Genomic DNA, 8,845 nt, shown 5'->3' on the forward strand with positions numbered 1-8,845 from the left:
TAGTGCGTACATAAACATTTTTTGTGCATCGGTCGGGAAGTCGGCTAATATTCGAAAATATGGATTCGTAAGTATGGATTAGCACGATATGAAGTGTGCGAAGCCTGCAAAAAACAGGTAGGATAAGTTTTCTATTTTAAAGTGTAATTATGGAAGATCCTGTCACTAAGCTTAAATCGAAACGCAAAGTATTAAGGACCGCAGTGTCCAAGGTACTATAGAAAATTGAGACAGAATTAAGCAAAGATGACAAAGTTAATATAAATGTAATAGAAGAAACTTTAGATATATTAAACGAAAAGGCACAAACTCTGAGTGATTTAAACACTCAAATAGAACAGGATTTGAAGGTCCCAGAGGATGAATTTGAACTTGAAGTTTCATCCGCTCTAGAATATGAAGAAAAAAATCCAACTGTGGCAATTTAGAGCAAGAAAAAATTGAGGGAATTACACAAACTCGAAAATTCGGATCCTAATGAAACCGCTATAGATTCCAAACTTGAAAATAATAAAATTATTCGTCTTCCAAAATTGACTATCGCTAAATTTTTTGTTGATTCTAGCAATTGGCAGGAATTTTGGAGTCAGTTCGAGGCAGCTATCCATAACAATGACTCATTATCGAAAGTGAATAAGTTCAGTTACTTAAAGTCATTACTAGGTGGGGTGGCTTATAATGCCGTTTCCGGACTCTCGCTTACAAATGAGAACTACGATTCAGCTATAGAACTGATAACTAACAGGTTTGGGAGAAAAGATTTGGTAATAAATGCTCACATGAATAAACTATTAAATCTTTCCCCTGTTAGAAATATAAGGGATATAGAAAATCTTAGGAATTTATATGATCAGTGTGAAACTCAAATTAGATGCTTAAAGTCAATGAACGTCGTATCAGAAACTTACGGTAGTTTACTTTTCCCAATATTGTTAAAATTAATTCCATCAGAGATAACATTAGAATACAGTCGCAGTAGAAACAATGACCAAACATGGAACGTTAACGAATTAATGGAATTTATTCGTAAAGAAATAGAAAGCCGCGAAAGAGCTACGCAGTTAAATGAAAGTAGAGAAACAAAAAGAAAACACCGAGCGGGAATGATTCATAACTGGAGGCATAGATCAAACGATCGTCTCCACTCCGCTCACGATAATGTAAACAACAAGCGCAGTAAACAGTTTGAAAGAAGTTCGCCTAAAACGTATGAATATGTTGCTCCAGTCGCTAGCAGTAAATGCATATATTGTGACGAACTATACGATTCGGAGCGCTGCGAAATTAAAACCGTGGAGGAGAAAAGAAATATTTTAAAATCTCAAGCCCGATGTTTTTTGTGTTTAAAATCTCAGCATAAAATTAAGCAGTGTAAGGAAAGAAAAATGTGCGAAATATGTAATAAAAGACACAATAGGTCTATTTGTTTCCAGCTCGAAACCAAATCGGAGAAAAACAAGGTCGTGTCGACAATTCCATCCAGTAAAGAATATGTTCAGATTAGTCAATTAAAAACCGAAACTTTGCGCAGTGCATTGCTACAAACGTACACTGTGATGATACGTCAGTTTTCTGAGAAGGATAATTTAGAACCAGTTCGTATTCTATTAGACAATGGATCGATGAGAAGTTTTATAATTCGGGACATTTCAGACAAGTGTAAATTACCTGTTATTCGAAAGGAGACTTTGTCCGTATTTGTCTTTGGGGTTAACCAGGCAACAGAACAAACTTACAATGTTGTTAAAGTCAAACTAGAAAACAGAAGTAAACCATCCCTAAGTATAGAAATTGAAGCTTTAGAAACTAACCAAATATGTGCAACTAATTTAGCTTTCCCTGATATCCCAGTTTCCAAAATTAACAAAGAGATAATAGGACTACAATTAGCTGATTCTTGTGAATTCAGTGACAAAAATATTGCTGTTTTGATTAAAGCAGATTACTATCATGAAGTAATAACTAGTAGACTTAAACGTTTTAAAAATAAACATATAGCTTCCGAAACAATATTTGGATGGTGCCTTCAAGGCCGGACTGATTCTAACGGTGAATTATTAAACATGGATATTATTGTTGACGACAAATTGGTCTCAACACAGTTAAAGCAGTTTTGGGAATTAGAAACATTGGGAATTGAACAAGGGAAGGAAATTAGTAAAATAGACAATGACATTTTAGAGAATTTTAACAGAACTATCAAATTTAAAGAAAAGCGATATGAGGTTAAACTCCCTTGGAATGAGCATTCGTCTGAATTAAAAATGAATTACGTAAATGCAGAAGTTCGCTTTAATAAACTGGTTAAAAGATTGAGAAATGATCCACTGCTTCATCAGCAGTATCAGTTATAGAACAACATTTAAAAATGGGTATAGCTGAGGAAATTGATCCAAGTTCTGAAGAAACAGGAAGAATTTATTACATGCCTCACCAGCCAGTTATTCGACCTGATAAACCTGTGAGAGTTGTATTTGATGCATCCAGCCATTCGAAAAATGAATACTCTTTAAACGATTGTCTCTATTCCGGTCCTAATTTAAATCCACCATTGTTAGAGATATTAATACAATTTCGTACACATAGCATAGCATTTACTGCCGACATTGAACAAGTCTTTCTTCAGATTTCTCTCTCACCTGAAGATAGGGATGCTGTAAGATTTTTGTGGGCAAATAACCTTACAGATAAGGATGGGAAACCTAACACGAAAATATTTAGGATGACTTGCGTTTTGTTTGGAGCTACATTCAGCCCAGTTTTGCTTGCCGCTACTATCAAACATCACATAAATACCTTTAAAGAAACAAATCAGAAAGCAGTTAAACTATTGAACGAATGTTTATACGTAGACGATTTAATAGGTGGAGATGAAGACGAAAACGAAGCCAAACTCATATATGAAGATATTAGATATATATTGAAGGCTGCTGGTTTCAACATGCGAAAATGGAAAACAAATTGTAGGAATCTGCAGGAAGTTTTGACGAATACGAAAATGGTGAAATTCAGAAAGTTCTGGAACAGAAGGTATTGGGATATAAATGGAATTACAAGGAAGACCTTCTGAAGATAGAATCACAAAATCTAACTAATCAAGGGAAAACAAAGTTAATGCCAAAAAGAGAAGTTCTTAAAACCATTGGAAAGCTTTACGATCCCATTGGATTTATAAGTCCATTCACTATTAGGGCAAAAATACTAATGCAGGAAATTTGGCAACTTGGAGTAGATTGGGTTGATGCGTTACAATTCGACTTTGAAAACAGAATGAAAAAAGGGATTAATGAACTGTCAGCGATTCAGGATGTAAACATTCCGCGACATTACTTCCGAAAGACTAACAAGTCTGAATTGAGAAATATTTAAATGCATTGCTTTACCGACGCAAGTCAGAAGGCATATGGAGCTGTGATATACCTGCGATACTTCACGACGGACAGTGAAATATTAAATAGTTTTGTCATTTCCAAAACCAGAGTAGCTCCACTGAAGAAGCTGTCCCTTCTAAGATTAGAGCTAATGGGGGCGCTCATCGGAGCAAGATTAGCCTCAAATGTGAAAGAACAGTTAGAGAAAAGACTCCAGATGAATGTATATTTTTGGTCAGACTCTTCTGTTACGTTACATTGGATAAAGGGCGATTTAAATAAATGGAAGCCATTCATCCAACATCGAGTAATGGAAATACGAGAGAAAACATCACCTGAGTCCTGGAATTATTGCCCTGGAGATGAAAATCCGGCTGATATGCTGACCAGAGGAACAAAGACAAATTCCACGAAAGGAATAACGTTGTCTGAACTACGAAATAGTGACATGTGGTGGCATGGACCTAAGTGGCTATTACGGAGTATCGATTCGTGGCCAAAACTTCCAGAATCAGTAAGAGATTTCAAGGGGCATGAAGAGCTTGAACTTCGAAGGGGAGCTGTAGTGAACTCAACAGTCACAGGTGAAAATTCCATTGAAAACGAATTCATTAAAAGGTATTTGTCATTCAGCAAATTGATTAGAACTACTGCGTGGTGTTTAAGGTTTGCGAACAACTGTAGAACCAATCTACCATTGAGAAAAGAACGTTTTTTGAGTGCTTCTGAACTACAGAATGCAACAAAGGTGCTAGTCAAATGTGTACAACATTCTGAATTTCAACCTGAAATTAAGTGCCTGCAGTCGAAACGATCAGTTCCAAGTAATAGTAAGGTTTATTCCTTAAATGTATTTCTGGATGAAGATGAACTTTTACGAGTTGGTGGGAGACTACGTTTCTCCAATCTTTCAGAAGACCACAAACATCAACTTCTTTTACCCAAAAGACATCATTTCACTGGATTACTCATAGATTATTATCACAAAATATCTCTTCATTCGGACGTTCAAACAACACTTTCTCTTATTAGACAATTATACTGGATACCTTCCGGACAAGATAGAGTTAGATGTGTTATAAGTAAATGCATGACGTGCTTTCGAACAAGGAACCAAACCACAAACCAAATGATGGGAGACTTACCTAGAGAATGTGTTGTAATAACTAGACCATTCGAAAAAATAGGACTGGACTTTGCAGGTCCAGTTATCACCAAGCCTAATTTGAAAAGATCTAGAGTTACGTTAAAATCATACATCGCGATATTTATTTGCTTTAGTCCAAAGGCTATTCATCTAGAAGTAGTATCGTATTTGTCTACTGAAGCATTTCTAGCATGCCTTAGAAGGTTTATTGCCAGACGATCTAAGCCATCCATTGTTTGGAGTGATAACGCTACGAACTTCAAGGGAACGAAGAATGTTCTTGACAAACGCTTTAGAATTTGTAGATCGGATCCTATTCAGCGCTTTAGTTCCGAAGAAGGTATAACATGGAGATTTATTCCTCCTTTGGCGGATTATGGGAGACTAATATAAAATCAATGAAGAGAATTTTGACAAAGGTCGCGAAAACGACAATTTTAAACTTTGAAGAGCGGTATACATTAATTACGCAAATAGAAGCCTGCTTGAACTCTTGACCTCTGTCACCTATTTCGGCTGATCCAACAGATCTTCAGCCTTTGACTCCAGGTCATTTCCTAATAGGAACTCCACTTTTGTCGATACCATAACAGAATGATTCTGTAGATTCTTTGACCTTGTCATCTAGATGGACCTTAATTCAAAAACTTAGAGCTAATTTCTGGAACCCTTGGAGCGAGGAATATCTTACGCATTTGCAGAACCGTTCAAAATGGAATCAAGTGAGGTCCAATTTCAAGGCAGGACAACTAGTCTTGTTAAAGGATAAAAAAAAGACACCCATGAAGTGGACCCTAGCTCGCATTGAGGAGACCTTTCCTGGTCCAGATGGATAGTACGAGTCGTAGACGTCAGAACTTTAGATGGAATCTTTCGCCGAGCCGTCTCCAATATCAGTCCACTCCCATTTCCAAATGATGTTGGACAATCGTCCAACGGGAGCCGAGATGTTCCGATTTGACTAGAAACTTTCACTTTGCCGTTTTCCGGTTTGATTAGAAACAAACTTTTCTCTGCTTCAGAATGGCAACAGTGAGAACTTGACTTTAGATTTGTTATGACGCAGCTAGAACGCTGCTCCTGAGATGTAACATTAGATTCGATTCTAGATTAGATTAATTTTAGTATTTTAATAAATTCGTTAAAGCTAGATTGAGTATTTGATCATAGAATTATAGCTGAACCATCGCTTGCAGAAATTTAGATGTGGCATTTAGATACGTCATTAGATTCATAGTTAGATGCGTAGGCAGCGACATTCGTGATTCGAATAGTGTACATTAGTGTGTACATAAACATTTGCAAATGTTCTTCAACGTTGCCAATGATTTCACGACTTTTCAGTGGGTCTGTGGTAAGAATCTAAATTCCATAAATCTTACAGCTCTTGTTAAAGATGGAATTAAACACAGTAATTTTAATTTAAACATAGGAATTTTAATTTAATAATTTAATATATTTAAACACAAAAACTTATCGCTATGTTTTCATTAATGGGTGAGCAATCATCACTAAATTTAAATATTGGTGCAAAATGTAGTCTAAAATATTAATGGTAAATTTAAGATACTTTCAAAATGCTATTTGCAAGAGTTCCAGATAATCCCCATCGTAAAAAAAAGGTATTTAAGTAGAAATAGGTAATGGAAATGACCGGTATTTTAAAATATAAATGAAAATTTAGAATAATCCAAGCAATATTTATATGTCTAAAGAGTATATTCCTAACTACCTTGTGTATATTAAAGGTTCCTGATAGATTTAACTGACAGCAGTTACTTTTGAAACAAGAATATTATGATTCATAGGTTATATTTAATGGATACATAACTATATGCCTACATTGCTGTACCTATGAAATATAGGTTATTAATGGATACATTTTCATAGGTACAGCAATGTAGGCATATATATTTTGCTGTAAATTGTTTGGCAAATGTTATCCAGTAAAGGAAAAGACCCCACGTGTCCTTTCTCTATATCACTACTGTGAGGAGCACTTTACCTGCAGAGGGAGTTGTCTTGAACTTCTTTCGGACAGGTGATGACGGATGTTTCCACTCCATAGATGCGGCCTTCGATTCTGGCGTGAAATGGTGGACCCACGTTTCATCCCCCGTCACAATCCGAAACAGAAAGTCATTGCCATCTTCATGATAACGCACGAGATGTTCCAGACTGACCCCCGTGCGTTGTTCCTTGTGTGTCGAGGTCAATTGTCGGGGCATCCATCGTGCTGACACTTTTCTGTATCGAAGAATGTCGTGGATGATGTTTTGAGCTCGCTCATGTGAGATTCCAAGTTCTTCCGGTACTTCATCGATGATGATACGGCAGTTCGCTCTAATCATGTCATCCACCTTCCTGACATTTGCATTTGTAGTGGCCGTGCGCGTCCGTCCAGCTCTCGGTATGTCCTCCACTTGCTGACGTCCATCACTGAATGTGCGACACCATCTCCGCACCATTTGCTTCGACATCACACCTGGCCCATAGACTTCCACGAGGCGGTTATGAATTTCTGTTCCTGATACTTACGTGCCCATTCATAGCGGATAACCGCTCTCACTTCCTCCTTTGACCACAAATTCAAAACGCACCTTCTCTCCATACCTACCGGGGCTCAAATGAGAGGCTGGTCTCCGCTTTGCGCAGGCACTGCAACAGCGCCATCTGCTTGATTTGCAGCGACCTCTACCCAATGGTGTATCGGTGACTTGCGCGTTTTCCTGCTGTGTCGCCTTTCGCCCATAGCCGTTCAACGCTTCTTCCATATGCAAAGCCCTGATTTTTTTCCTGGTGGGCTTTTTGAAGCTTATCAAGCGATATGACAAATTTCTCAATGTACTTGGTACCTATGTGGAAAAATAAAGGTATGTCATATCTTTAATGTCTCATTCTATTTTTTGACTTTCATACACAACTCTGACCACAGTCGACAGGGGAAACTTATTTTTCAACTTACCTACGTATATATATGTGTGTACTTTACATTTAATTATAGGGAGGTGCACATCTAGATGTTATAACGGGCCCATATATAAAATTTCAACGTTCTAGAATTAATCGTTTTTGAGTTATGCGAAATGCATATATACATACTTACACATCACGAGAAAATCCCTTTCAAGTATCAACTTAGAGTCATAATCATTAGTCATAAGTATCAGCTTAGAGTAAATGGGATTACATTTAACAATCCGTTTCTGAAAAAAGAAAAAGGAAGAAAAAAAAAGAAAGAAAGAAAGAAAAAAAGAAAAAAAAATTTGTTTGTACGTACAGACGTCACCCAAAAAATTATTCACATGGATTCTGTAATCGTCAAAAATGGATATTTCCGTTGAAATATGATACCCCAAAATTTTTCTCTATTACAATATTTACTTACTTTTTATTTCGTACAAGGAAGTAAAGAACTTATATTAACCTACATATTCTTATATAAACAATACCTAAGTGCAGTATATAAATATTTCAAATCAATAAAATCTCACTATCGCACTCTCAAGAAAAAAAATCAATAATCATCTAAATTTTCAAATTACAAACATAATATGCACTATAAAACTAAATGTAAAAAGCAAATACAAAATAATGCTTCACGCTATCAAAATTGATCATTTTCTTAAATATCAACAACTAAACAATATTTCAACTAAAACACATAATGTAAACAAGAGTTTGCCTGATGAGTTAACCAAAAAAATTCGAAATCATCAATGAAAAATGTGGCACACGGGTATTGTTAGGAAATATATCATTCGTATTCGAACAGCAACCGCATCATTCGTATTCGCATAGAAACCGCATCATTCGTATTCGCATAGCAACCGCATCATTCGTATTCGCATAGCAACCGCATCATTCGTACTCGAATAAACCGCATCGTACGACAGATGCGAGTAACGAACAAATGCGAGTAACGAAATGAATTTGTGAGTACCGAATCGGCACTTCGAGTCAACCGATGTACCCGTTACTCGGTAACGAATACATGCGGTTTGCTCCAGCTCTACTCACCAAGCCTCTCCCTCTCTTTGAATTGGGACGCCATTTTGGGTAAAAGAAGACGACTCCATCTTGGAAAAACGGCATTTAATATGTTTTGTCTTGCTGTATTTAAGTCGGGGTGGAATCTGGTCAGCTAGGCATGTTCTTTTCCTCGTTGAAATATTGCTATCATTTCATTGAACGTGACCTGGTAATATTTCAGGATAAACCCTCGTACATTGGGCTAAGTTGTCACCTCTCATGGATGAGAGTACCTAAGTAAAGAACTTAAAATTCTAGATACGTTTCTTAGGTTAAAATTCTGATTGAAATACTC

This window comes from Stegodyphus dumicola, chromosome X2, assembly GCF_044657685.1.
Source record: "Stegodyphus dumicola isolate Sdum_Otavi_A_Nest chromosome X2, ASM4465768v1".
Taxonomy (NCBI): Eukaryota; Metazoa; Arthropoda; class Arachnida; order Araneae; family Eresidae; genus Stegodyphus; species Stegodyphus dumicola.